This window comes from Eublepharis macularius, chromosome 16, assembly GCF_028583425.1.
Source record: "Eublepharis macularius isolate TG4126 chromosome 16, MPM_Emac_v1.0, whole genome shotgun sequence".
In the NCBI taxonomy this organism is placed as follows: Eukaryota; Metazoa; Chordata; class Lepidosauria; order Squamata; family Eublepharidae; genus Eublepharis; species Eublepharis macularius.
In genome coordinates, this window is record NC_072805.1 from 17,898,682 (window position 1) to 17,926,528 (window position 27,847).

The following is a 27,847-nucleotide window of genomic DNA, read 5'->3' on the forward strand; positions in this document are numbered from 1 at the left end:
ACAACTTAACGTCCACTCAGAGCAGTTTACAAAGTGTGCTATTATTATCCTCACGACAATCCCCCTGTGAGGTGGGTGGGGCTGAGAGAGCTCTGAGAGAGCTGCGACTGACTCAAGGTCACTCAACTAGCTTCAAGAGGAGGAGTGGGGGAATCAAACCTGGTTCTCCAGATTAGAGACCCGCCACTCTTAACTACTACACCAAACGGGCTCTCAAAGGTTCAAAAGGTTTTGAACCAATTCATTACCTTTCTAGTACATTTTTATCCCACCCTTTTCCCAATGAGGATAGAACAATTCACACGGTTCTTGCTTCATCACCGTGCAACGGTGTCAATCGGAGAAGTGGGAAATCAGACCTGGTTCTCCAGATTAGAGTCCTGCTGCTCTTAACCACTACACCAAACTGGCTCAAGAAGACACAGGGGAAGGGACAGGCAGGGGTAGCCCCACTACAATGCAGAGCAGAGCGAGCTCGCCCTCCCTGATTATATCCCAATGTGCCCCTCTCTTCCAGCCACTGCTGGTGCAAAACATAACTGTTTAAAGGAGCATGTCAGCATTGCCTGCCCAGCACTGGGTGCTCCCTCACCCTTTAGTTGTCACTCCTTCTTCCTCTGATGCATGCAAGAAAGATCAGGTGCCTGCATCTGAGTTGACTGCAAGGATGCAAGGAGTTGTTCAGGATAAAATGTGGCATACCTGTTCTAATCAGACGCCTTGTGTGTGTTCTTTTGAATGCACGGGAGCCCCCAAGGTGGCATAAGGAAAGGCCAGAGGGAATCTTTGCCTGGTGGTGGGGAGAGCAAATGGGCTCTCAGGGCCCTACACAGTCCTACATAATTGGTGCTTATGTTGAATTATGAATTCTTGCAGCCAGCAATATAGCATAGTGAGTGGCAGAGCTGAGCACAAAAAGCCATTAAGAAGTGCGCTGAACATGCATGAAGCTGCCTTATACTGAATCGGACCATCGGTACACCAAAGTCATTCTTTTCTGAACTGATGGGCAGCAGATCATGAAGGTCTCAGGTGGAGGTTTTCCACATTACCTCCTACCTGATCCATTAAACTGGAGATGATGAGGATTGAACCTGGGACCTTTTATAAGCAGAGCAGATGCTCTACAGCTGAGCCACAGCCCCTCTCCTCCATCCTGTCCATATCTGGGAGTGCTGATTCACTCTTCCCTTGCTGTCCCAACACCTCCAGAAACAGTGAGGTGTCAAATAATTATCAGTGCAATCCTAAACAGACTTACTCCGGTCTAAGCCCATTGATTTCAATGGGCTTAAACTGGAGTAACTCTGTTTAGGATTGCACTGCATCCGTGGTTTTCAACCCCTCCCAAGTGTCTGAAGTCATTTTAGATGGATTCAGAGCATTGTCAATACCTACAAATGGGCACTCTTGGGGTCTGGGCTTGGTGAGTAGATTTCTAACTACCCTCAAAGGCCAATCATCATTTCTGTAGGACTGATACAAATTGGTAATGCTTTACAATATTCCCTCTTCATTTTTTTTAATCTGCTGTTTGTATTGTTTTCTGCTGGTTTTGATTGTTGTATTAATTCTTAGGCGTATGCATAACAGAAAAAAACAAGCCAAAATTATACACCGAACTCACTGGTTTGGTTCATAAAAGCCGCTTCTGGAATTCTGAACCAAATCCGGGAAACACGGCTGTAGCGACTCCCCACCCCCCACCCCCGCCAACATGTTTGTGTGTTTCTGCAGGACTGGTACAAATTGGTAATGCCAGTGCCCTACGCACTGGGTCAAACCTCATGTACACAATCTCACACGAGTCATAAAATGCCTGTTTTATTTTTGAAACGACATAAATTGAAGAGATCATGGAAATGGGTTTACTGCTCAGCAAAGCAGCTCCCTAGACTTCTGGGTGTTGATGAACTAACCCCATTCCACCACCAACCCACCGCATGGGGCCCTGGCAACGTTTTCTTGCCGGCATCTTCCAGAAGCATCTTAAAAGCCGCTTCCGTTACGTTTCAGATGTCAGTACATAGTTCTGATTGAAAGGTCTGTGCAGAATGCAGTAAATTTAATATCCGAGTGAGTAAATCATTGCTATTTATTTGCTGGCCTAACATATTTACTCAGCAGCTGCCTTTAAGAATGACGTAGATCTCCTGCCTGGCAAGCATTAAATCTGACAACAGAACTTCCAGTCCAAGAACAGCAGCCGTTCAGAAAAGCTTAGCGGTCAGGATTATACCTGCGGTGCAAAGTCATAACATCTGGCACGCCGTTGCACAAATAAATTCACATCCAGGAACCTGGTTTGCGGCTCCAATTTTACCCAGGGCAGGCCACCTCTTGAACAGCGCTTATCTTTTGAACATCAATGAATGTATGAAGCTATCTTATACGGAGACCTACCACTGGTCTATGGTATTATCTACTCTGATTGGCAGTAGTGCTTCGAACTCTCAGTCAAAGATCATTCCAATCTGTATGTTCGGCTTGGGAAATTCATGCAAATATGAGAGTAGAGCCTTTGGGAGGGTGGGGACCTCAGTGATGTATAATGCCATAAAGTCCACTCTCCAAAGTGGCTGTTTTCTCCAGAGGAACTGCCCTTTGTTACAATTCTCGGAGATTTCCGGGTCGCACGTGGAAGTTGGCGACCTACCAAACAGAGATGCTTGGACATTTTGCATAAATGTGCACTCACCACCACTCCTTCAGTATGGTCCTTCCTCCTGATAACGTATTTTGCTTCCTTTCCTGCCACTCCCTTTCAGTGTTCATCTTCTATGGCCTAGCCACACCACCGTCCTTAACCTGTGTCAGCTTAGCTCTGTTGTCTTCCCTCTTACAAATCACACAGCTGTTGATGCTGGCAGTAGAAATGGTCCTTGGCTACTGGTCGACCAAGGAGTACAGAATGAGCGAAAGCATCTCAGAGTCAAGCTACAAGTGACTTTTTTCACGCATAGAACACTTGATCGTTTTCGCAAGTTTTCCTGGGAACTGAAGTTCCAGTGTCCTTCCCCTCTCTGTTAGAATCGCTGCCTGAAGAGCCAAAGAAAGCTGGCTGCAAACCGTTCCTCCAGTCACAAGCCTGCTCTCAACGATCTTTGGGGGTGGGCAGCTGCAGCTTTCTCCCTGGGCGTCTTGCTCCCAGGGAGATGCTCTGGATTTGCAAAAGCTGCTGCTGCAGCCGGCTTTCTCTGGCTCTTCAGGCAGCGATTCTAACAGAGAGGGGAAGGACACTGGGGCTTCACTTCCCAGGAAAACTTGCGAAAATGATCAAGTGCTGTCCACGTGAAAAAAGTCACTTGTAGCTTGGCTCTCAGTCGCCCAACACTCCTGAATATCAGCAACTAGATAACCAAATACCGTTGGATAACAGACAGACATAGCAAATATTCTGCAAACATTTGAGCCCCAGGAGAATATTCAACAACACTTGCAAAAGAGAAATCGGGAGAAAGGTTGGGAGCACACTTCTAAAGGGCCCAGCCATGGGTTAATACGGCCCTGTTTGGGAGCAGATTTCTTTCAGCCCTATCTTCTCCAGAATTAGGGTAGTGGCTGGAGATCTCCCGGAATTACAACTGGTCTCCAGGCCACAGAGATCAGTTCACCTGGGGAAAATGGCTACTTTGGGGGGTAGACTCTATGGAATTATGCCATGCCACGGTCCTTTTCCTCCACACCCCACTTTCTCCAGGTTTCACCCCCCAGATCTCTAGGAATTTCCCAACTTGGAGCTGGCAACCCTATCCAGAATCCTTTGCAGCTTATCAACATCCATTTTCCATAGTGATGCTTCTTCAGAGAAAACAGCTGTGCTATTCCCCTTCCAAAAAACCAGCCAAACAGATAAATGGACCATGACTGTCACATGGATGCTTGTACGTGGGATGCACAACATCCGGTATTGAAACATCATGTTGCCCAGGACAAATGCCCCTTCAGGCAAAGAGATGGACAGCTTATACGATCAAGGTCAGCAACAGGGAAGAAAGGAACACTCTCAAAAGCTCTTCCTAACTATTTAGAACTCCTGGGGGAAAGTCCGTTCCTTGGTGGTCAGTGAGTCGGCCTTAAGTGGCCAGGTTCTGGTACGAGGAGTTACTAACCTCTTGGGCAGGACTAGGGGCACAGATGAACTAAGACAGGCAGGTCAAGTCCAAAGAAGGAAGCACAGTCTGACCCAGAATGCTCATGTAGGCAAGGGGCACAAAATGATGGACTCCTTGAGACGGCAGGCATACTTCATAGATCTGAATTCCTACATTCAACCACCTGACATCTCCTTGGGGGGAAATGGTGGTTGGATTGAGCACCAAGTGCTGAGCTTCAAGCTTTATGGAGCCAGTTGGACATGGATTGATCCCAGAGGCCGATGGTGTATTTAGGTACAGCTACTACTGCAAGCTAATGGCATCCATTATTGTTGTTGTTGTTGTTGCTGTTGCTGTTGTTGTTGTTGTTGTTGTTGTTGTTGTTGTAGTTGTTGTTGACGACGACGACGATGACGATAATGATAATGATAACGATATCCCACCCTCCCCGCAAGCAGGCTCAGGGCGGGTCACGACAGTGGATAAAATATACAGAGATAAAATCACAATAATTTAACACAGCCTTCTAATAAAACACCAGCTCACTGTATAAAAACCATATAGCATCTGACGGAGGTGGAGGTGCAGTTTACCATGCATGGTCGCTCCTATATGGGGGGGTAGATGGTCAACAGCCTCCCACAGACATAAGGGAGACCGGGAGAGAGGCTCATTTGATGGAATCCCTTGAAGCTCAGATTTCAATCTGCCAGATATAGAGTGGCCACAGAATGCCCGTTGCACAGAGATAAGGTGCTAGAGCCTGGAAGTCCAGCAAGTTTCCATGGAAGAGTAAGGATTCAAACATAGTTCCTGGGTTGGTACTCTAGCCACTACACTACACTGTCTCCTGGCTAGGAGATGATCTTCTTGGTGCCTTATGTTGTTCATGTTCAGAACTAGAAACCTGATTTACTACAAACTGATGGCTGCATGCAAAAATCCACTTATCGTTCATATATACGGTGGTAGTCGCATAATTCACATACTGGTGTTGCACTGCAATATGGAATTTGTAGTGCTTATGGAACTGAAGTTACTTTTTGTTTGCCTGCTGCATCGCTGAATGAGATTTATAGCGGTTATGCCAGTTTTAGAGCATTGCAACATTGACTGTAGCAAAAAAAATTAGTAAAAACTTCTTGGATGAATTTTGAGAAAGTATCAGTCAGGCCACAGAATTTTTTTGGGGGGGGGTGTAATATTCAACCTCAAATGAACTATGGTATTCACTCTGAACTCTGCTATTGCTGGATCTTGACAGCAGCAATATTGTTGATATTTTAGCCATGGGGATGAGTGGGCAGTTCTAGCACGGCTCAGTAGAAGAGTACACCAAATCCAGCTTGTGTGTTGCATGAAGAGCCATCTGCGCCTTCTTCCCAATGCTTTAAAACAAACAAGGACTTTATTTGGAAGTAGGACATGCATAATGTCGTGAAGGACAGAAATACAACTCCGCTTCCTTTGGAGCTCCCAGCTGCTGCACCTTAAAGCCCAACTTGTCAATGCTATTACCTCTCTCCATGATACTCAGCAGGCTCTCTCAAAAAGTAATTCACCAAGCCAGGTGCAATCAAACAGCTGTATAGTGTGACTCACAGGATACTTGACAAGTCCCGCTTGTGAGCCACCATACCATACTCGATTAGGTGAGTCACAATTAGTGCAGGTTTACTGTAGACAACTAATTAGGGACAAACAAATTCATGGAGCGTAAGTCTAGCCAAGGCCAGTGATGGGGATCACTCAGCCAGAGCTTCCATGTTCAATGGCAGTGTACCTCTGAATACCAGTTGTGAAGGGGGCAACAATACAGGAAGGCTATTGCCTTCATGCCTTGCTTATGGTATTCCCAGAGCACATGACTGACCATGTTGGAAGCAGGAAACCTAACTAGACAGACTTTTGATCTGAGCAACAAAGATCTAAGAGCCAAGCTACAAGAGCATTTCTCCTCTTTCGGACTCTTGGGTCTCCAGAATACATAACTCCAGGGGTCATTACATAGAAAAAGAGCTGGAGGAACTCGTTAGCATAACTCATTAGCATATACCATGCCCCTTGCCACCCCCAGAAGTGGTTCATTAGCATAACTGATTTGCATATGCCACACCCCCTGACATCATTTTGGACCCAATCCTGGTCATTCAGGGCCGAAATTGGGCCTAAAATGGCAAAAAGGGGCTGAAAATGGCCGAAAAGGGGCCTAAAATGGTCAGGATGGGGCAGCTGCTGAGTGGGAGTGATCCACCACCTGTCAGAGGCCCGATCCAGGCCGTTTTGGTCCCAATCCAGGCTGAAACGAGCCCAAAATGGCCGAGAGTCAGGTGGGCGGGGCCACCTGACATGTGACCTCTTTGGGGAACTGCCAGAACTGTGTTCCTGCACATTCCCCCTCAAAATGAGCCCTGCATAACTCAACAAACTGCACATGGTACCTCAGCTCTGGACATCGCCTTCTCAGAGCCTTGATAGACCAGCTGGTTTTGCGACATGTAGGATGTAGCCTACCTATCCATTCAGCTTTGTATCTCACAAGTATTTCAGGTGTGCAACAATACTTTACATGGTATTCCTTTCACTCAGTGAGAAAGGATGCATGGAGAGGAATCCATGGCTTGCTTTAATCCGAGGTCCTATGCAAGATCAGAGAAATTGCAAATTATTTAAAGCAATGAGCCTTTGGGGTTTAGGTAAGAGCTAAGGAGTGAGAGTGAAGCAAAGAAAAGGTACTCTAAGTGCAGGTTGAGCTTCATTTATCATAGCTGGAGAGGTCTTTCATAACTCCTGGAGATGTTTTCCATGAAGACACCATGGAACTGAGCCTTCGGCATGCAAAGCACGTGCTTGTCCCCCCTGAGCCACACAAGCAATCCAAACACAACCCTCAGAGCACTTCTAGGGAAGCTCATTAGCCAAATCTCCACGGCCAGTTGCAGCCATGAAGCCTCAGGACATGCCAAGATCTGTGTTGTTCAAGGCTCCGTGCCGGATGGAGCTGGAGATGGCCCCAGAGCGACCTTGCAAGGCAGAAAGAGCCGAGAGGCTTTTCGAAGGCCAGATGAATTTGGCAGCCCAAGCCCAAGCTGTCTCTGTCTGCAGCTGTCAGACTCAGAAGCAAGCGGAGAGGCAGCCTCTCATGATGTTCTCTCTCAAACCTTGTTAGAGGGCCTTTGGGAAAGCAGGGACAGGAGTGTCTTTTCATTGCTGCAAAGAGAGTTCCAGTCTGTTTTTTCTTAGAAAGCTTCAGTTAAGTCCAGGGCTCAGGAATGAGGGAGATGATAAAGAGGTGTGACTTTCCACATAAACAGACTGCTTTCCCTGAGCACTTTTATGCGCCCATGGCCTACCCATGCTTTACGTCTCTGTGCACAGCCTCTTAGCAGTTAGAATGCCAGAACAATTTGCTTGCGTTCACCATCCATTTTATCCTCACAACCCTGTAAGTTAGGTTAGGCTGACAGAGAGCAATTGGTCCAACAAGCATCACAGCAGAGGGGGATTTGAACTGTGCTCAAAACATTAACACATCATAATTAGTGACTTACAATTGCAATGCCCCTTACTGCTGCTTAACTCTCTCCCGATCTTGATCAATTTATACTCGAACATCCTTACACTGCCGTATGGGAGAATTAATTATTTGGGGGAGGGAGGCCTATCATTCCCTAGGCAACCAAGCACCCAGCATCGTTACACAATTGTTCTTGCTGATTGCCTTCACGTTTCATGATCTTGTAGCACAGGAAGCAAAACACTGGAAAGCGTGTTCCCATCCAGGGCTGCCAGGTCACCTGTGCTAAAAGGAGGGGGTATTAAATATTGAGATTTCAGCTCATAGTAACAGCTTTATTGAAAACTGGAAGCAGACAGACTGAAGACAGGCTCAACAGGAGCCAACTATATACACACAAGCCACACCCCTTTTTCAAGCAACAACCAATAGGCACACATAACTAGAATCCTTAGCTTGCGTTAACTATATCCAAAGCAACTTATTTACAGTACAGTGATTGGTCTTTATCATAGAGCACTGATTGGCTGCTGCCATCAGGAAACAACCAATAGTAATGAAGACTTCAGGAGCCTTAGCTCAGACAGAAGCTAAGTCAATACATAACAGGGGGACTGCAGCCTAGACTTTTCCATGCCCCAATATGTGCTCATGGTGACATAATGATGTCACTTCTGGTAGTGAGGTCATCATTACATCACTGCCACACAGGAAGTACTTTGGTGTTTAGGCAAAAATTATGATTTTTGCTCAGATAGTAGGGCTTCACTCAACAATGTATGACTAACTTCTGATTGTACAAGAAATGAAATCATTGTGACTTCACCCAGAAGGGCAACCAGTAAGTCCCCCTCTTTCTTCCACATCAGCCAGCTGAGCAGCAACAGGAGGCATGATATGGGGACATGGAATCCTCCACACCCAGCAGAAGGGATCCCAGGTGCTAGCCAGTGGCAGGCAATCTCCTGGCAGTTTGTCTGCTTGTCAGCCAGTCATTGGTGATCGGTGGGAAGTTTTAGGCTGCCCAGTGTTTGCCCACCCCCAGCAGAACCCTGTGAACATGTGCAGTGCTCGCGGTTCCAGCAGACACAATGATGTCACTTCCGGAAGTGATGTCATCATGCCAATTGTGGGAGTGTTCTTGAGCTTCACTTGGGGCAGATTTTGAAGATCTTCCAGGTTAGTACCGGGTCCCATCAACCCTATTCCCAACTCTGGTTTAGAAAATCCCAGGAAACTTGGAGGCAGAGGGGTTTTGAAAGGGGAGGGAGCTCAGAGGGGAATGTATGTGATGGGACACCTGCTTCCCAAAGAATCTAAGGTATACCATACAGTCCACCACCTGATGCTGCCATTTCCTCCAGGGGAACTGAACTCTGTAATCTGGAGGGCAGTTGTAATTCCAGGAACTCCAGGCCCCTCCTAGAAAGTCTATAGAAGTGGTTACTACACATATGAAAAACAGCTAAGATTTGATGTTTGGTTCCAGATCCAAACAAAAGCATCCAGATGATCTGGAGAGAGACTCAAGTTGTAGGTAAAGAACTGTGATCATCAATCATTTCGTTTCAAAGGCTGCAGTATACCTGCATCCAGGGGTCATTTCGTAGAAAAAGAGCTGGAGGAACTCATTAGCATAACTCATTAGCATGTGCCACACTCCTTGCCAGCACCGGAAGTGTGTCGTTAGCATACCTGATTTGCATATGCCACACCCCCTGACATTACCTATCCTGGTTGTTTTGGACCCAATCCTGGCCATTAAGGGCCAAAATTGGGCCCAAAATGGCAAAAAGGGGCTGAAAATGCCCGAAAAGGAGCCTAAAATGGTCAGGATCACGCCTCTGCTAAGCAAGAGAGTGATCCACCACCTGTCAGAGGCCTGATCCAGGCCGTTTCAGCCCCAGTCCAGGCAGAAACAGGCCCCAAATGGCCGGGAGTCAAGTGGGCGGGGCCACCAGTCATGTGACCTCTTTGGGGAACTGCGTTCCTGTGCGTCCCCTCTCAAAATGAGCCCTGCCTGCATCCAAGCACTAACTAGACCCAGACAGACCAGCTTTGCTTCAGCAAGATGGCTGACTCATATGTATTCAGACCCTAACATGAATCTGGGTGACTGGAAAAAGCCTTTTATCTGAGATGGCTGCTTGTGTCCCGAGTTCAGCGTAGGAGGCTCCAAATACCATCTTGTATTTTAAATTGGCATGTAGTATTTTCTTTGTAGATTTTACGGTTGACAGTTGTGCGTGTGTGACACTTAGCCACACCTCACTGAAGAGGCATCACCAGAAATTATTTTCTAATCGGATTTCATTATTAAGGAAAGTATCTGTGCATGTAATTTTAAATTACACACCTGTTTCATGTGCTCTGCACATGCTTCATAGTGTAGAGTTCCTCCAATCAAGGCCTATTGATTTCAATGGAGTTATTCCACAGAGGATAGCGCACTGCTTTGGGATTTTGCAAGCTGTGCCTGACCTTTAAAGCCTTCTTGGAGATAAAAAAATGAGAAGCAGCAGAGGAGAGTTGAACAGTGGCTTTGTCGGAAGACTAGAAAGGGCATTTATGGAAATCTTTCCTCCTCTCTTAATTTGCATGTTGTAGTCTGTTGCTCCATCTAGTGTTGACTTCCTGCACATGCCACAAAATATTTGCATCGCAACTGGTTCGTCCCTGAGTTTTTAAAATAATAATAACAATAACAACATTTTTTTTTATTCTGGAATGGTGAGAGTCCTTGCCAGCCCTTTTCCAACCTCCAACACCTCCCCAGCAATGCCTTTCCAAATCAAGGGCCTTGCCTGCCAAAAAGATGGCCAAGAGCTTCTTGCTTCATTGAGACACCCTACATACGCAAGCCTTTAAAATCCAACTAGGGTGCAATCAAAGCAATTAAATGGATCAGACTTTATGTTATCCATGTGAGGAAAACACTCCTAATCCCCTTTAATCAGTTATTTACTTCATTTATCCCTGGCCTCTCTCCCCAATGGAGAGCCAAAGTGCTTACATCATTTTTATCCTCACAACAACCCTGTAGGGTAGGTTAGGCTGAGAGTGTGTGACTGGCCCAAGGTCGTCCAGTAAACTTCCATGGCAGAGTGGGGATTCGAACCTGAGTCTCCCAAATCCTAGTCCAACACTCTAACCACTACACCACACCGACAATATAAATCTGAGAAGCAGGGGTCATTTTGTAGAAAAAGAGCTGGAAGAACTCATTAGCATAACTCATTAGCATATGCCACACCCCTTGACATCACCGGAAATGTATCATTAGCATAACTGATTTGCATGTGCCACACCCCCTAACATCACCTATCCTGGCTGCTTCGGACCCAATCCTGGCCATTCAGGGCCGAAATTGGGCCCAAAATGGCAAAAAGGGGCTGAAAATGCCCGAAAAGGGGCCCAAAATGGTCAGGATTGGGCCACTGCTGAACAGGAGAGTGATCCACCACCTGTCAGAGGCCCAGTCCGGGCCGTTTCAGCCCCAATCCAGGACAAAACGGGCCCATAATAGCCGAGAGTCAGGTGGGTGGGGCCATCTGACATGTGACCACTTTGGGGCACTGCCGAAACTGTGTTCCTGCACGTTCCCCCTCGAAATGAGCCCTGCTGAGAAGTAAGTAGGTTTTACGCTCATGAGGGAAACAGAGTCTTACAGAATCAAGTTCTATCCTAGAATAGAATACGGTTGAATCCAATGGAACTCTTCTTCTGGAAGATGTTTCCTTTATAAAAGAAGACCACTGGATCCATCTTGGGGCTGCTTCTACAGGAGCAATCTTTCACTGAAGGAAGAAGAGTCTTTGTCTAATGGATGATCTTTATCTTATCAAAGGGAACCACTGTATCCAACTGCCGATAGCCGAAACTATCTGTACGCACCATTCTCAACCAGAGTTCAGAGTCAAGCTACACGTGACGCCTTACACAGGTTGGACACTTGTCAGCTTCCCGCAAGTTTTGATGGGAAATGTAGGCATCCTGGTCTTGCAGCTGTAATGGAGAGCCAAGCTGTAAAACCAGGATGCCTACATTTCCCATCAGAACTTGAGGTAAGCTGACAAGTGTCCAACCTGTGTAAGGCGTCACTTGTAGCTTGGCTCTCATTTGGCCCAATCCAAATCATAAGCAGCAAGGAGCTGATCTGCAGAAAAGTTAACCATCCGGGTGACTCAAGTCAGCCAGCCAAGCTACGGTCTGTGGAGATATCAAATGCTTCTTTCTTCTACATTTCAACAGCAGTGTTAACTTTCAAATGGCTCATGAGGTCATCTGCAAATGACACAAAATGAAGTAACTACAATAATAGGAATTATCATGTGGTGGAAAGATAGCCATTTACATGCAATATCATGTACATGTGGGAATATCATGTGTACGTGCAATATCATGTGCATATGCAGTATCAAAGAAAGCCACTCACACTTCAAACCTCCCCCCCCCAAAATACATGACAACAAAACAGGTGTTTCACTTACAAAAGCAGCTGAAGGACCACATTCATCCCTTGATGGCTGCAGTATCAATTGACAAAAGGAAGCTGATGACTTACCGGCAAGCTGGGTTGGCCCTGGGTGCAAGATGAAGTGGAGGAGGGATTAGTTGGAGGAGCGTCCATCCTGCGCTGGCCAGCTGCATCGTCAGTGCCATTTCACCCGAGCATCCGCAGGAGCAGCGTGTCACCCTCAGACCCTCTGCTGATTAAGGACTATTGGGGGGCACTGTCACAACTTTATGGGTTGGTGGTTTTTGAGGCATTGGGCCGGATCCCAACAGGGTGAGTGGGCCTTCGAGACTGCTCACCCCGACGGATCTGGAAGCGAGGGTTGCCAGGCAGGGCCAGCAATGGAACAACGTGTCCCGAGGAGCCAGCGGGAAGCTGGCGGGTGATGCATCGGTCAGCAGCCAGGCCTATGATGCCAACAGGGATCCGTGCCCAGATGCCAGGCCAATGCTCCATCCAGCTGTAATCAATAAAGTTGTGGCCATTTCTAACCCAAGCAAGCGTTTGGTGTGATTCTTAGCCTCAATGCAGTCTGACATAGCACATAGGGGACAACTAGCACACGTGAATTAGATGCTACAGAAAGGTGATATTCATTACTTCAAGTGCAATGTTTTTCAATGGAATCTGTTCACAGAGAATCTGGGGTGAGATTCATCAATAGGAGTACAGGCACTCACATATCCCTGGAGTTGGGTTTGGGTGGTTTTCTTCATTTCTCCCACTGTCATATCTTTGTAATTCTGGCTCCTTTTTACTTTCAGATTTTCGTCATTGGTTTTAAAGAAAAACCTATTTCTGGTTGTAATTTTCTCATTTCCCATTCCACAGGGATGAAAGTCTTATGGATCGTACCCTCTCACCACTGGGATCCTTCCTCCCACATTTCAGAGGAATAAAAGAAAGTACTTCCATTTCATGGTATATTTACTTGTCGAGAAGACAGTGGGAGATATTTGGCAACCCCATCAGCCAACATGGCACAATGGTCCAAGCTGGTAATCCAGAAGCCTCCCCCCGCCCCCAAGGCAGACAGTTACATGCAGGGCTTTTTTTCACCTGGAATGCGGTGGAATGGAGTTCCAGCACCTCTTGAAAATGGTCACATGGCCGGTGGCCCCACCCCCTGATCTCCAGACAGAGGGGAGTTGAGATTGCCCTCCACACCGCTCCAGCGGGGCCACCGGCCATGTGACCATTTTCGCCAAGGGCGAATTAAACTTTAAAAAACTCCCCCCTTGTTCCAGCTGACCCAAAGTGACATCATTGTGTGGTCCTGAGTTCCACCACTGAGTTCCACCACCTCTTTTCCCAGAAAAAAAGCCCTGGTTACATGGTAAATGCTGGCAGCTTTGCTCACACTGGAGACCCCCAAGACAGAGAATGGCAGCAAAGACAGAAACATACGCCAGGCAATTGCACCCAATGGGCTAGCCTACGAGGCATAGAGGTCAAAGACTGGCTAATATTCTTCCAGTATTGCTACTGCTCGTCTCTCGTTCACTGAATTTGAATACTTTATCCAAAAAAACCCTCCCCCAAACAAAACCCAAACAAACCTGGAATACTTAATGGAAAACCACTTTAAGTGTGTGTGCATTACAGTGAATGACATATACATACCTCCTACCGATAACTTCTTCCTTTGTTCTATTTCAATTGTTTCTTAAACACATTGATAAAACATGTTCAAACAATACAAAAACCACAAAAATAAAATAAAAACAAATGGAACCAATAAGACAGTCAAATAAAATAACAAACACATAGAAAAATACACCGGGATGTAGATAAAAGGGACATTGAGTAATCTCAGCAAAGGCAGTTCCAAAATTATTACTTAAACAAGATGGAATGCAAGTTACACAAGCCAGTTTGCACCTGGCATCTAAAATGTAAAAGGCTAGATGACAGACAAACAACTGTAGGGAAGGCCCGACCATTTAGTGTATTAAAATGAAGAACCGACACCTTGAACTGTGCACACAAAATGGTAGCCAGTGCAGTTTTTTGGTAAGACTGATAGAATATGTTCTCCCTCTGTCAGTCAATAATCTCCCTGCCAAATTTTGTACCGTTTGAAATTTCTGAACAGTCTTCCAAGGCAGCCCCATATAAAAGCACATTATAGTATTCTAACCAACAGGGAGCAGAACATGGATAACTGCTCAAATCTTGCTTCTCAAGGAAAAGCCCACCAATCAAATCTCATTAAAAAAGTACCACACGCCACAGAGGAGATCTGGTCCTCCACTTGAAAGTGTAGATCTAACAACACTTGTAACCTATGTGCCCATCTGTGGAGAAACACCATTCCGTTTGTGAAGTTAACTTTCTATGGGCTGCAGAGGGGAGGGGCCAGTTCTGGAGTAGAATGTGATTGGAGGGAGAGCGAGTCAGTTGGTGGAGGGGAGATGGAAGTGGACAGTTGGTGGCTGGAGAGTGGAGGGGGAGATGGCTCTGAGGGGAGGGGTAGATCTAATGTAACCCCTGGTGTCAAAGGATCGGGCCCGCCCTACACAACATCTAATTAGGGCACGAGGGAGAGAGGATAGGGGTTTCTGTTTATGCTTTATCATTCCTTCCGTTCACTGTATATTTGCCTGTGTATAGTTAGAAGTTAGATAAATGAGTTTTGGAATTTATGAAGGAAGAAAGCTCTTCTGTTCCACAGAGTCCCCCAACCACTTGGGCCCACTAGCAGAGGTTAGGAGGCTGTCCTGCCTAACCAGGGCCCCATACAGGGACAGTGGTGGCAGAAACTACCCGGAGGCAGGAAAGGGAGACAGCCCCTTCAGGTGCCTGGCCAGAGGCGAAAAGGGAGGGGTAGGCAGGGCGGGGTCTACCAGTGGGAGGAAAGGCCCCGTTTTGCCACACCACCCATTAGTTTATTAGAACAGGTTTCTTATCCCTTGATTAGCTACATCATCATTCAACAGCACCACTTGTCTGGAGTGAGTTTCTGTTTGGTGACCCTCCTCTACCTCCATACTAATGTTAATGTTATGCTAATACTAATGCTAATGCATGATGATGATGATGATGATGATGATGATGATGATGATGATGATGATGATGATGATGATGATGATGATGATACTGCTTCCAAACACTTGCTCAGACCATCCTCTGACCTACCTGATTCTGGAGATAAGGAAAAGCAAAGGTAATAATCGTCACGTACTGATGTTGCCTCACTCCAAATCCCTGCATGACTTTGCCTAGCAGCTTCAGGAAGATGTTAAACAGCACGAGACATCAAACACAGCTCTGTGGGACATTCTGGTACAGATGCTGTTTTCTTAAGCCGTAGTCTCCAGTGTAACGATAACACATACACACTGCACTCGCTCTGTACGAAAAGAACACACAAAATGACTCACGCAAAATATTTGAATCATGTGCACTATAAACAATCAACAAAAATGACACCGAACATCTGGTACTAACAATACAGTGTGTGGAAGTGGGGGGAATGGAAAAAGAAAACCTCACAAACAGCCTAATCCAAACTCCCTCACAAATGCATATATACAAGCAACCAATCACACATGCACATCTCAAACACTAGAATTTCACTAGCTACAGATTTCAGAACGTTAACTAAATACACAGCAAATAACAGAGGCGAAGGAAAATTGGGTGGCCAATTCAGTTTTACAAAGTCAATCCACTTTCAAAGCCCTTCCCAAAGTTGCTGAGATGCCACAACAATGGTGAGCACAGAAATGCCTGGTCAGAGGACACTGGTTCAGCAAGCACACTGCTTGTTGGACAACATCCCTGTCACATATCACTGCTGAAGCCAAGCCCCTCCCACTGCCTAGGAAAACAGGAACAGACAGCGAGGCACCAGAACACAAAGGTTTCCAGTTGATTCCAAATGCTGAGAGAGAAGATGTATGGCCCAAGATCACCCCATGAGCTCCATGACAAAACAGGGCTTTGAACCTAGATATCCTCAGCAGTAACCTCTATACCTCACTGGCTCTCGCAACAAATTGCCCTCCTATTTTCCAGAGCACAGAATTATTCAAAAAGGAGTCCATGCATATAGAATTTGTAAAAACAGTATTTATATATTATATTTTATTTTATTATATTTCTATTTCGTCCTCCCCACGAATGGGCTCGGGGCGGATTACATCATTTAAAACATAGTCATAGCAATGTTACACGATTTAATAAATACATAAAAAGACCCAAAAAACATTTAAAATCTTAAGTAATTACATAATAAATAATTAAGAAGAATATCAAGAGGGCAGCCACCACAATGTAGCTTTTACATATCTTCACTCGGATAAAACCCTGTAGGCAGGACTACTACTACACTTTCCAGGTGTAGCAGAGTGGTGGTAAATACAGTGGTGATGAAAACATCTGGTGGGAGGGATTTAAAACATTCATCCCCCTGCATGTCCGGCAGAGGCCTAGCCCAGCCTCAACCATACGCCTGGCGGAACATCTCCGTCTTACAGGCCCGGTGAAAGGACAATAAATCCAATAAGTAAAGGACAAATAAATTACCTCTGAACACAGGAAATGTAGATGTGGGGCCAGGATCAGCATCCTTCCTCCCTCATATGTGTTTTCATAAGCAAATTAATTTATGTACAGGGCCCTGAATAGCCCAGGCAACCCAACTTCGGAAGATGAGCCCTGGTTAGTACTCTAAGACCACGAAGGAAGTCCAGGGCGGACTTCCCTGAGAGGTAGATCAGGCAGAGGGACAATGTGGTCAAACGCACTCCTGGGAGTTTCTTTTCTATGAATATTCTTTTTGAGAAATAGATCCAGAGGAGTTAGCCATGTTAGTCTGTCGTTGCAAAATAGTAAAGAGTCCTGTAGCGCCTTTAAGACTAAAAAAGGTAATGGTAGTCCCCTGTGCAAGCACCGAGTCATTACTGACCCATGGGGGGACGTCGCATCCCGGTGTTTTCTTGGCAGACTTTTGTCACGGGGTGGTTTGCCATTGCCTTCTCCAGTCATCTACACTTTACCCCCAGGAAACTGGGTAATCATTTTACCGACCTCGGAAAGATGGAAGGCTGAGTCAACCTTGAGCTGGCTACCTGAACCCTGAGCAGCACAGAGGGGAAACCCCCACGGAAACCAAACAAAACACCAATCAGTTAATAAACTTTGAAAGTTCTTAAAGTGCCAGTGCAATATGCAGTGCAAACTTTTAACAAGAAAAGTATCAAATTCATTCAAATTACATTCATGTACAGTAGCATAAACATTCAGATAAACTCTACAGTAGTAGTTGTAAACATTCAGATAAACTCTACAGTAGTAGTTATAGCAGCATAGACAGAAAGTGTCCAGAAGTATGCACAGACTACAGAGGTAAACCCCTCCTAATGACGATGTTCTTGCTGTCCTTTATTCCATATTCTTCCAACAGGGATATATAAGAAGCTAAGACCTTTATCCTTCACGCTCAATCTGGGGCCGGCTGCAAATCACAGATTTCGTGCCCACTTCATCAGGAGCGTGATTTCTATCGTGAAAAAGATTATATCAATCACTCCCCTCAATATATCAACCTAACCCAATTCTCACTGTTCCCAATTCATTTCCATACTCACATATCCCATCCATTATTCTTATTCACAATCAAGATTACTAATTAGTCAACCTGGAGTCTGGCTGCTGCCTGTTCTTTAACGCGTGCATAGTGCATAACGCGTGCGTTAAAGAACAGGCAGCAGCCAGACTCCAGGTTGACTAATTAGTAATCTTGATTGTGAATAAGAATAATGGATGGGATATGTGAGTATGGAAATGAATTGGGAACAGTGAGAATTGGGTTAGGTTGATATATTGAGGGGAGTGATTGATATAATCTTTTTCACGATAGAAATCACGCTCCTGATGAAGTGGGCACGAAATCTGTGATTTGCAGCCGGCCCCAGATTGAGCGTGGAGGATAAAGGTCTTAGCTTCTTATATATCCCTGTTGGAAGAATATGGAATAAAGGACAGCAAGAACATCGTCATTAGGAGGGGTTTACCTCTGTAGTCTGTGCATACTTCTGGACACTTTCTGTCTATGCTGCTATAACTACTACTGTAGAGTTTATCTGAATGTTTACAACTACTACTGTAGAGTTTATCTGAATGTTTATGCTACTGTACATGAATGTAATTTGAATGAATTTGATACTTTTCTTGTTAAAAGTTTGCACTGCATATTGCACTGGCACTTTAAGAACTTTCAAAGTTTATTAACTGATTGGTGTTTTGTTTGGTTTCCGTGGGGGTTTCCCCTCTGTGCTGCTCAGCTTTCATTACGGAAACGGCCATTCTCTTTCACTCCTCACTGTGATTATGGCTACCTGAACCCGGCTTCCACCAGGATCGAACTCAGGTCATGAGCAGAGCTTAGGCTGCAGTACTGCAGTTTACCACTCTGCACCACGGGGCTCTCTTCATCACACAGCTCTCTTCATCAGATGCATCTGACAAAGAAAGCTGTGGTTCTCGAAAGCTTATGCTACAACAAAGTTGGTTAGTCTTAAAGGTGCTACTGGACTCTTTACTTTTTGAGAAAATTGCCTCAGAAATTTTCAAGCCATCCGTGAATGTTCTAATCAGTTCTTCGTGCTGTTTGGCTTTGAGAAGCGCTTGGCAATCTGCGTATGTAGCAAACGTTTGCAAACGCAGAGAGTTGCCAACAGTGTTTGAAATTAAGTAATTATGTTCCTGACTGTTAATGACAAAAATAGCCAGAACAGAAATGTTAACAACCTCAGTTACTATCCAGTCACATAAATTGCTTTGCTAAAAATAAAAGCTATCAGATTTTAGCCTTCTCCCTTAAAAGATAACAGCAGCTTGTATATTCTGCCAATGAGTGTCAACACTGATTTGTATAATTCATCCTCTGATGGAGAACCAAAGGATACAGAAGCAGACAGTAAACACCTTACATGGCAGCAAACCGAGAGTGGGCTGCCACAGGGGCCAAACAACAAATGAGTTGTCGCCTATGAGTTATGTCAGTCTGCGTTATGGCTCAAATGACTCACACGACACCTTTCTTGGGTTAGAAAATGGCCACAACTTTATTGATTACAGCTTGATGGAGCATTGGCCAGGCATCTGGGCTCGGATCCCCATTGGCATTGAAAGGCCATCCTGTTGACCAATGCATCCTCCGCCAGCCCCGTGCTGGCCCACCATAGCAAGTGTCATCCACCGCCGGCACATGCCAGGCGTTCTTCTCTTCCCAATCCGTCGGGGTGAGCAGACCCGTGGCCCACTTACCCTACTGGGATCCGGCCCAATGCCACAAAACTGCCAAACCCATAAAGTTGTGACAGTCCTCCTTCCAGTCCATGGAAGCAGTGGGTGGGAGGGAAATATGCTGTTCCTGCCGATGCTTCTGGGAGGAATGGCGTCGACCACGAGGCAGGACTGGAGGTGGGCTGGGCGCTCCACCCCATCCTGGCTGACCCGCCTCCACTGCATCCTTCACAACGGCGACAACCCAGCCCGCCGGTAAATCACCGAGCTTCTCATGCCAGGGGACCCATCAACAAATCTTCTAAATGTTTTTAAATTGCCAAATGGCAGCCACAGGTGAGGGGGCAGGTTTCTAGACATGGGGGAGGTGGCAGTCCTCCCCCACAGCTGATCTCCAAGCCATGATGATAAATTCCCCTGGAGAAAATAGTAAAGAGCTCAGTAGCACCTTTAAGACTAACCAACTTTATTGTAACATAAGCTTTTGAGAGCCACAGCTCTCTTAGTCAGATGCGCATCTGACGAAGAGAGCTGTGGCTCTCGAAAGCTTATGCCACTTTACTATTTACTATTTTGCAGCTATAGACTAACACGGCTAACTCCTTTGGATCTATGAACCTGGAGAAAATGGAAGCTTCAGGCATTGAACTCTATGACATTGTACATTGCTGTGGTCACTCCCCTCCCCAAACCCTGCCCTCTCCAGACTCCATCCCCCAAATCTCCAGGAATTTCCCAACCTGGAGCTGTCAACCCTATAGCCAGCACATTTTAAGTTAGGCCAGAGCCCGCAATTACTTACAACACTGAACCAAAATTCAGTCATTCTTATCAGAATCCTGGACGTAACTGGCAACTTCCATACACACCCCAAGACAGAAAAAGGTATGTTTACAGTGAAAACAGAGGGAGTGCTTTCAAATCATTATTGCAGCCAGCATGGTATGGTGCAGAAGTTCCCCAACCTTTGTGGCATGGTGACGCACAAGCCCAAATTTACTTGCAAAAACCTGGGGCCCACTTCTACAGGTTGTGGGTTGGGGCCCACAGGTCAAGGAACACTGGTGTAATGCTTAGAGCATCAGCCCAGGACCTGGAAGACTATAGAAGTTTGCGGGATGATCGTTGGCCAATTATTCTCACTCAAGCCTAACCTACTTCGCAAGGTTGTTGTAAGGATAAAATGGCAGAGGGGAAAATGATCTCTTTGAATCCCCACTGGAGAGAAAAGCAGGGTATAAATAACTACATGAATAAATGAAACCATGCTCAATCCAATTAAAATGGCAAACCAGGGAAGAGGATGGGAACAGTGAAGGGCCAAGATTCTCTGGTGGGGTATAGCAACAGAGCGACCAGAATATTCTCAAGTCTGGAAGACAAATTAAGGCCCAGGTAGCAATTCCTTCCAGGGACTGAAGAAAATGACTTGACTTCTATTTGTATTCCTTTTTTAAAAAACTGCTAACTTCATTATTCAGGGCATTTTTCTTAGTCAAACACTTTCAATCAGAAGGAGATGGCTTGTATGTCACAGTGGCAGCGTTTTCTATACAAGGGATCCTTCTGGTCGTGCCATTTAAGAAGCAAAACGAAGCAGGTGGAGGGGGGGTTGGAACTGCTCTTGATAAAAATAATTGCCTTGCCAGCCATCGGTGCTAATGTCGGCTGTTTTGCTCAGCGAAGCATGACGCACGCTTTCTTCACATACCAAGCAAAGAAGGAGGGGGCGCCCCTACCCGCTCTCTCCCCAACTGCACTTTTTAATTAACTTAAATCTTCCTACGGGTTTGCCTGACAGAATAGCTTGGGGGAGCAATTCAGGACATCTGAATATTTATGCCTCCTCCGTTGAGCTCTTTTAGGATAGAAATCAGAAAAACCAGCAGGCCCAGAGGACAAAAGGGGCATTTCCTCAAGCAAAGAGCCAGCCTAGGTCTTCCTCCACCTCATTGGAGCAGAAGGTTCTTCTGAAGAAGCCAGGAGGCATCACCTTTGTATCTTCAGGGAACATCTGATCAGATGCCTCCTTCTAAGAAAGACGTTTGACTTGGTGCTCCCAATACTTTGTGATAGACCTCAGCGCCCTACGGCAGCCATTTTGAGGTTGGCTGCACTCCTTCCCACATGGCAGCCATTTTGTGGTGGTGCCCACTATCTGTTCAGTACCAGACACCCAAAATGCCCAACAGGCACAACAAATCTGGGGTTCCCTAGGAATTCTTCCATCGCTGGTTAGGCCAGTAATAGAAAAGAATAGCCTTACAATGTTCAATTGATGAATCACAACCATTAAGCAATGAAAGCCCATCTAAAGGATTTTTAAAAAGTGCCCCAGTTTTCTCTCTTGCACCCCTGCAATTCCCAGGTGGGGACAGGGCAGAAAGAAGACTGAAGTCCCAACATCTGATCCCAAGGATCATGTGGGGAGGAGTGCACCGAGAAAGGCGATTCATTCTCCCTTCTGCACTGTTTCCATCAGTGGCAATGGCCTTCCCAGGTTGACTTAAGATCAAGTAGGGACAATACAGTCACTCTAAGCGTATCCTATGGTTTCCCTACATCAACTCGGTGGGTGGGTGGGTGGGTGGGTGTGGGTACGTGGTTGTGTAATTATTCCTGAGTAGACATGGGCACGAACAGGAAAAAAAACGAACATGGTTTTCATTGTTTGTTGCCATCCACGAACAATGAACATTGACGAACATGACCTGTTCACGAACATGTTCATTGTTCGTGGGGGCCAGCAGGCTCTCCTCCAGCTATCAAGATCCCTACCACACCACTCCCAGAAACCTTACCTGAGCAGACAGCAGGAAATGTACCAATAATAAATAATAACTTGGCCCCAGAGCCTGGCAGCAGGCCTGGAACCTGAAGGGGTAGATCCCTACTGCACCACTCCCAGAAACCTTACCTGAGCAGGCAGCAGGAAAGGTACCAGTAATAAATAATAGCTTGGCCCAGAGCCTGGCAGCAGCCCTGGAACTTGAAGAGGTAGATCCCTATCCCACCACACACAAGGAAAAGTCAAGCTCCAATGCACTCTCCTTGTCTCTCTCTCAAAATTCCAACAGCAACTGTCATACCCTCACTGTCTGCAAAACCAGAGCTGGGAGCTCCCCTCCCCCCTGCTCTTTCCTTCCTTGTAACAAATTTGGAGCTCCACACTTGGAAGGAAGACCTGCCTATCAAGCTAAATTGGGCTTAGATTGGGGTTTCCAGGGCAACAGCAGGAGTTCAGACAGAGTTCAGACAATCCCTGCCTGAGTTGCCAACAGAATTGATTGCAGGTGCCAGACTGTCTGGCTTGACGAACAGCAACGAACGAGGCTTGCAACGACCACCTGTTCGTTTAGAATGGGGCCTCACGAACAGCTTGTTCGTGAACAGCTGATTGGGCTGTTCGTGGCCTTTTTTTAGTTCGTATTGCTGTTCATGCCCATCTCTATTTCTGAGAGGGTTCTTGGTCACAACAGCTTCTACCCACAATAAATGTATTAATCTTTAAGGTGTCATGTTCTTGGTTTACATCAGCCAAAATATTCATAACTTTCCTTCTGCTTTCGATTCCCCCAAATGTTAGACAGTGCAACATACTAGCACACCCCAAAACTTTGGAAGGGGCAATAGAGCCAAAAAGTTAGAAAGGTCAGAACTTTCTGTATCCTTCTTTGGTCTGCTCTGCTGTTGTCCTTTTGATTCCTGGATTGCTATTCTCGAGGAACTTCCTTCCTTCCAGCAGGCTTTCCTTTCTTTTCCACTCTCCTGTGTCCCGCCTCCACGAGGGCATGATATGTGTTTTATAATTTCTCTCCATCCTAGCCTTGGTATCTGAAGAAGTGAGCGGTGACTCATGAAAGCTCATCCCCTACCACAAATGTTGTTAGTCTTATAGGTGTTACTGAACTCTTGCTCTTTTCTACATCCTAGCCTAGATAGATAAACTGGCATGCTGTTTCTGCTCTTTCCTATCCAGTATGGAGTTCCTTTACAGACTATTTCCTTTCTAAAATTTCTTCCTAAAAAGCATCACAATTCTATTGTTCAAAACTAGTGCTAGCAAACACAGAAAAGGTCTAAGAGAGAGATGCAGAGGCCATTCAAAAGCCTCGGGTGAATGGGTCTCCTTCCACCTACCCTGCCTTGCAAGCTTAAGGGTGAACAGACTCAGGGCCAAGCTACACATGACGAATGACACTTGAACGGCAAGTGGATTGAGTGGAGGGCAAGTGAACAGGGAGAAATACACTTGCTGTTCAAGTGTCATTCGTCATGTGTAGCTTGGCCCTCAGTGAGACAGAACATCTGACCATACCTTACACCAAGCCAGCCCATTGGTCCAGCCAGCTCAATATTGTCTACTCTGGATGGGAGCAGCTCTCCAGGGAGGAAGATCTGTCCTGAAACTTGCTAAGTGGAGATCCCAGAGGTTGAACATGGAATTCTCTGCATGCAAAGCAGATGCTCAACCGATGATCTCTGATCCCAGGCAGGGAAACAGAGGTTGCTCCACCCTGCCCCAGAGACTGTCTAAGGTTGCAACTTGCCAGCCTCCGGATGAGGCCTGCGGATCTCCCCGAATTATAACTGATCTCCAGGCTACAGAGATCTGGGCTGTTTCCACATGTCTTACCTGCCTGCGGAACATCGCACGAAAGACTCGGAAGACAGCATCTTCTCACGTGAAATCACACCAGGAAGACGCTGTTATTTGGGACTTTTCTGTGATTTCGTGTGATGTTCTGCAGGCAGGTAAGACGTGTGGAAACGGCCCGGTTCCATTGGAGAAAATGGCAGTTTTGGAGGGAGAAATGGACAGCATTATACCCCCCCTTTCTCAAACCCCCCCTTCCCCAGACTCCACCTCTAAATATCCGGGGATTGCCCAGCCTGGATTTAGCAACCCTAATCTACTAGCTACATACTGCAGCACATTTATTTCTTTAGAGGACGGATGAATAGATAGTCCATTCTGTACCATGAACTCCAAACATGTTGTGGCCATTTTTCTCCCCCAGCCCTTCACCGCATATGCTTTTACAATCGATTTTTATTTGAATGATCAAATCGTCTCTCCCTTCCCCCAGGAAACAGCCTTCAGGCTCCCCATCAGTTGCTGGCACAACCAAGCACAACAGAAAAAAAGAGAGTTACAGTAATCAGCAAACAAAACAAACAGCAAAACCCCCATAACTACCTAACTAGGAATATAATTCACCAGAACAACATTAAACGTTTTTTCCGCAGCTAAGAGGGTGGTTATTGTAGGAAAGGGATCCCAGATGTTTCGCTAATGAGTTAAAAACCATAGATTTCACCATTATGTTGCCTTACATATTATCTGTTGCTTTAAATATATACTTCTATATCCTACCTGTGCTTTATGTTGTTCACTGTAAGTCCTAGAATTGATTATGTTCTGTTTCAGCAATTCCTCAACCCCATACTGGATCCTTGCTAATGCTATATCTTTGTAAACCTGTATTCATTTACCCTATGACGTTGTTTATGGAAATGTCCTTGACACTGTATGGAAATGCCTGCCCTTGTCCTTGCCACTGATTGTGCTGATCTCACACTATGTAATCCGCCTTGAGTCTCAGTGAGAAAGGTGGAATATAAATAACATAAATAAAATAAAAAGTAAATAAAATAAATAGTAAATAGAAAATACTCTTAATAGTGGCAGGTTGAAATTACAATCTCAAATATACCATCACCATAGAAAAGGTATTTTACATCATCATCCTGCCAATACTTTTATAAAGTGATAAGTGCAATACTGAGAACTATACAATCCAAAAAATTTAAAATGATGTACAAATAAAGAATCATACAGATACATCCAGTTAAACAACACAATCTTGATAATGGAAACCACATAGGAAAGTCCAATAAAGTGCCCAAATGCAGAGAATATGTGAAAGTTGCTAATACTCTTCAATATCTTCTTTCTTTCAGAAGAAAAGATGCTCTTCTCGCACTGAAGAAGACATTCTCACCCGATGAGGAGCAAGTAGTTGTAGTTTATTTTCACGGACCACGACCAGCAATTAACAAAGACATCAGTAAAGGTACCACAGAGGAAGATAAAACATTCAATAAAATCGTTCACAATACATGGGTAAAATCATTCATAGTACAATAGTATAAGATTAAAATTCTCAGTGGTACAATAAAACCATTCACTTAGCCACTAAGGATTTCCTGATCCTTGAAGCAATCCAACCAAATCTGGCTACCTGGAGCGTGATCTTAGGGTGTCTACCTGAAAAGAGACCCCTCAGAATACATATCCTTTGGCTGCGTGTAAAGGGCAAAGTTAAGGAGAAAGGGAGGGATTTGCGAAGATTACTGTACACCTTGCAATCAAATATAATATGTTCTAATGATTCTATCCAGTGTTCCCGCTAATGTGACCACGTGAGCAATCGCTCACAGAATCTGACTCCTCCGCTCACAGCTTCTCAGCTGTAGCTCACAGATACTAACCCTCAGGCGGCCCCGCCCTCCCACTCAGCCAGCATCTGCAGGTGGGCCCTATAGGGATGGAGCAGGGATGGAGCCTCATCCCACTTCTCTCCTCCCTTCCTGGCTGTGGCTGGTTTGGTCCCCATGGTGGTGCCAGAGAGCACCTCCAGCCACTGCTGGCTCTCTAGCTGGGGAACAGAGCAGAGCTGAGTGATCGGGTCTGGCCTGCCCCGTGCAGCCTGAAATCACTAGGATCCCCTCAGCCCCAGAGAGCTGAGGAGAGGAGGTAGCGCCTCAGCCGCCACCATGGTGAAGGCGACATTTAACTTGGCCTTGGCGCAGAAGGAGACTGAAGAAGTAAGCACTGACTCACAAAAGCTCATCTTGAAATAAATGTGCTAGTCTTTAAGGTGCCATTGCGTGTCTGCTTTATTTTGCAGCAACAGACTAATACAACTACCCCTTTGTAATCAGCATGGACATATCCATTTTTATGCAGAAATAAACTCTGATTTTTGTGGCCCTTTCACCTAATGGCTTTTATTGTTAAATTGTTTTGATTGGAATCAAAACAATTTGATTGTAATTTTTTTTTTAAGGAGGTGCACTCAAAACGTTAATGAAAGTTGTCGTTTCGGCTCACAAAGTAGATTTTTAGCTCACAACACTGCAAAGCTTAGAGGGAACATTGATTCTATCCCTTCCTCGCAGCAGGGACAAATCCTTTCCTCGATGAGGAGCAAGGCACGGTGGTGGTCCGAATGGTGGGACTGGGGTGGGTGGGTGCCATCCTGTGCCTCTATTATCATCCCAATCCATGCCTTGCCTCCTAGCTACCTCTTGCTCCTCCACTACCACCTCTGCTCTTTCCCCCTTGCCCAGCCCCCAAACCAAAGTTGTGAATGCATCTTCGCTCCTCACTCCCACAGGAGTCTTAAGACACAGCGAAACAAGCCAAAACTGACCATTAGGACTTCCTGAAGACTCAGAAGGCGAAGAGTTGATCTTTGTCAAGCCACCACTGCAGACAACTTCGTAGCAATCGATGCCTGCTGAGGAAGATGCCTTGGCAATGTTGAAAGAAGTGAGGGATCGCTCCTCTGGGGGCTGAGTGCGGACCACAGGGAAAGAGGCCAGAGTGCTCTGGGTCCCAAATACTTCTTCAGGGTACACGATCTATAAACAGTAGCTTTCCTGCAGACTAAAGACCAGATTAAAATGGTTCTGGCTTCCTTTTTCCATTTGGGCTGCTATTAATAAAGCTGAAGATCTGTTCAGCTGCCGCAAGGTCAGTTAAGGGCAATCATATCTGATCAACAGAGTCAAGTGCTATGGAGTTTCCTGAAATGTACCACTTCGCTCTGCTAGTCGGAGGATTGTATGTTTCAGTGGATACCTCCTTTTTTTTTTTTAAGCACCATGAACAAACAACACAGCAAAGCCTAGAAGTGTTTTTTGTTGCGTCATTTTACCTTTTTTCAATCCCCCACGAGACTCGGGAAAAATGCAAGAGGAGAGAACAAGTAAGTAAATAAACGGCATGCCAAAAACAAGGCAGCATGCAAGCCTTATTTCCTCATTGCAGAACATTAAAACACACGCCCTGTCCTCTGCTGCCCACTGGTACAATCCAGAAGAATCTTTGTTGTTGCTGTTGTTTTAAAGAAATCTGTATTCTGATATATTTTTGCCTAGCTTTGCAGCAAGTATTGACTCTCAGAGCATATCATAGGTATTTTTTTCAGTGACAAATGACATTAATCTTCCATACAAATGTTCTGCAGAGAAGGGATTCTCAGCTGCATCCAGGGACGATGAAGGGGTGCCTGGCTGCCTCCTGACCTTTCTCTGAGGGCTCCATGGATGGCAGCAGGAAGTTGGAGCTATCAGCTGGGGGCTAGCCGCTGGAACTGGATCTAGGCACAGTGGAGGCAACTGGCTTGTGCTGCCTATGCCTGCATTGGGATCAGGCCTCCCATTTACCTGCTC